We start from the raw sequence: 2,759 nt of genomic DNA on the forward strand, positions 1-2,759 counted from the left end.
AAAAGAAGGAAGGGAAAAGGAAAAGTATACATATATATATATGATAGTACCAATACGTGTATATATGTAATTATTTTTTGCAATAAAATAAAACATTTCTTTAAAAATCAGTTAATGTGCACGATGGCACATATCTAAAGTCCCAGAACTTTGGAGGCTGAGGCAGGAGGAGTGCCAAAACTTCTAGGCCAGCCTTAGCTCCAAAGTTGAAGATCATCCTTAGCACAAGCACCTGCCTGGCAAATGCAAGGTCCTGAGTTTGATTCCTGGTACAAAAAATAAAAGACTAATCATAACTATAACCAAGACCTTCTCAAGAAACAATCAAGCCAACAATAACAGCTGAGAACATGTGACAGACAACAACAGTAAAATTTAAAGGCAGAAAAGTAACAACAGAGAACTTTCCAGAATGTGTTGAGGTGGAGGAATGGTTGGCTAGTCAACCTGCATGCCACTACATGCTCTTTACTGCTTCTGACACGCTGCCCCAGTCCACTCACCACGAATAGAAAATGGTAAAAGAAACCACTTAGTATGATGTTTTGGGGCTCAAGCTCAATGCAAGTCAAGAACTAAAAATAAGGGCTGGCAAGATAGATCAGAGGACTAAGCACCTGCTTTGGCAAACGTAGGAACCAGGGTTCAATCCTTGGTTCCACATGCAGTGCTAGCCATCCCTCTGGGCACGCTGAGCCAGCAACTGAGTCCAAGGGTGGTAGCATGTACCTGTAATCCCAGCACTGAAGAAGCTGAAAACAGGAGGATCACTACAAGTCTGAGATGTATAGTGAGACCTTGTAGTAAGTATATAAATGAAAAAAAAAACAAAAAACTAAAAATGACTTACAGGAAATTGGCTTTGAAGTACCATTCTGGTAAGAATCCAATGAAGGAGAAAAATTTAAACAGATTTCTCACACATATGAACTTCTCTCTGATGCCAAAAAAGGGGGGAGGTAATTATATGACAAAGAAGTGAGCAGGCAAGTAAGGAGAGTAGAGCAGATAATGGTCTGGGCTCTTCCTAAGCTGTTTAATATGTTTTTTGGAGGAAGAAGGATACAAAGAGAAAGAAGAGGTTAAAATGTGGTGCATCAGCTCTCAGTTACCTTAGAGGATTTATATAATGGTACCATGAGGAAGCCGTCTCTGCAAAACAATGTATTTTGTGACATATATGAAAGCTGAGATGATAAGAAAGGAACATGCAGTGCTGTCCCAACTGCCAAGGTACTGGAGTGCAAATAAGAATTAAGCAGAGAGCCTGGAATGATTCAGCAAATTCAAACTGTATGCATGGTTGCCAGGGCTATGGAGAGCACATCAGCCCTAAAGGTAGATATAAACACTGCAATGGAAGGAGGATAGCTATAGAGAAGAAGATTCTAGAAGTTCATGATGATAAAGGCATGGAAGATGGCCAGAAGATAGTACTCCATGGTGAAGAAGACCAAGAAGAAGGGCAGGAGCCGGGAGATATTATCATTGTGTTAGATCAGAAGGACCATGTTGTTTTTGCTGGACAAGGAGAAGACCTTTACATGCGTGTGGCTATACAGCTGGTTGAAGCATTGTGTCACCTCTAAAAGCCAATATATGCACATGACAGTCATCATCTCTCATTCAGGTCAATTTATCAAGCATGGAGCCATCACATGTGTGTAGATGAAGGCATACCATACATACAAAAATATACCTAACCCTGGTACCTGTTAGGTCATGCCTTGTGATTGGTTTCAGTTGTATACATGAATAAATGTAGACTGACGTTCTAGATATAAGTGTTAACTTTAGTGTATGACCCTTCACTATTAAGCTATGGATTAAATATGTATTTAACTGGCAATCAGAAAAATAAAACATTTTGTGGAAGTGTTGGTCTGTCTGTAGTTATTTATATTGAGACTCATTATGATGCTTCTGCATTCTACTGTCTTGACTATTATATGAAGGTGGCATAAAATATAATTTAGCTGATGATGTCAGTGATAGAAATGATACCTTTCTAAAGAAAAGATAGTGCTGCTTCTTATTGGCCTGCATTTCTAGGATTGCAGTCCCTTCCCCTGTGATGATAGATAGATATAGATAGATAGATAGATAGATAGATAGATAGATAGATAGATAGATAGATAGATAGATATAGATAGATAACTTCTGGTTATATTATTTTCCCTTCTCTTTGGACCATGATAAACCCTTGAGTTGTGACTTCAGAGATGGGTAAATTTCAAATTAAATTGAAGAGATCACACTTTAGGTAGCCTGCATGTGTAATACAAGAAGGTGCTCCACAGGTACGTTACAGGCTCACTTTAACCCATTTGACTGAATGCTCCAAAGTACCTGTGATTTAATGGTAATATTATAACAAATTATGATGAAAAGCTTTACTTGTATGTTCAAAAATGTTACATGTTCACATGCTTAAATCTGGGTATCAGAATTGAAGCAACTGTTAAAATGCATGAATGTCTCCTTAAGATATTAATTACAAAGCAAAAAAAGAGTAACAACAGAACAAATGAATACAAAACAAGTGAATTCAAAGATCTTAGAGCTATAATTTTATGTAGTCAATAGCTACAATTTTAAAAGGAGGTGTTTTTAAATGTTTATGTCACTTTCTGATTCAACAAATACATGAAACAAGGTTTTCTCTAGTTCATTGTGGTTACCCACACAAGCCTTCAAAGTTCTACTTATAGAAATGATTTGTCTCAAGTATTCATCATTCACTCATTATTTCTTTCTTT

At 37.3% G+C, this 2,759-nt stretch overlaps 1 pseudogene; it reads left to right on the top strand.

Moving 5' to 3' along the window:
* Positions 1-515: 515 nt before the first annotated feature.
* Positions 516-1,668, top strand: LOC101577042 (annotated as a pseudogene).
* The last annotated feature ends 1,091 nt before the right edge of the window (positions 1,669-2,759 follow it).

The sequence above is a fragment of the Octodon degus genome, unplaced genomic scaffold, assembly GCF_000260255.1.
Source record: "Octodon degus isolate 3935 unplaced genomic scaffold, OctDeg1.0 scaffold00484, whole genome shotgun sequence".
Taxonomy (NCBI): domain Eukaryota; kingdom Metazoa; phylum Chordata; class Mammalia; order Rodentia; family Octodontidae; genus Octodon; species Octodon degus.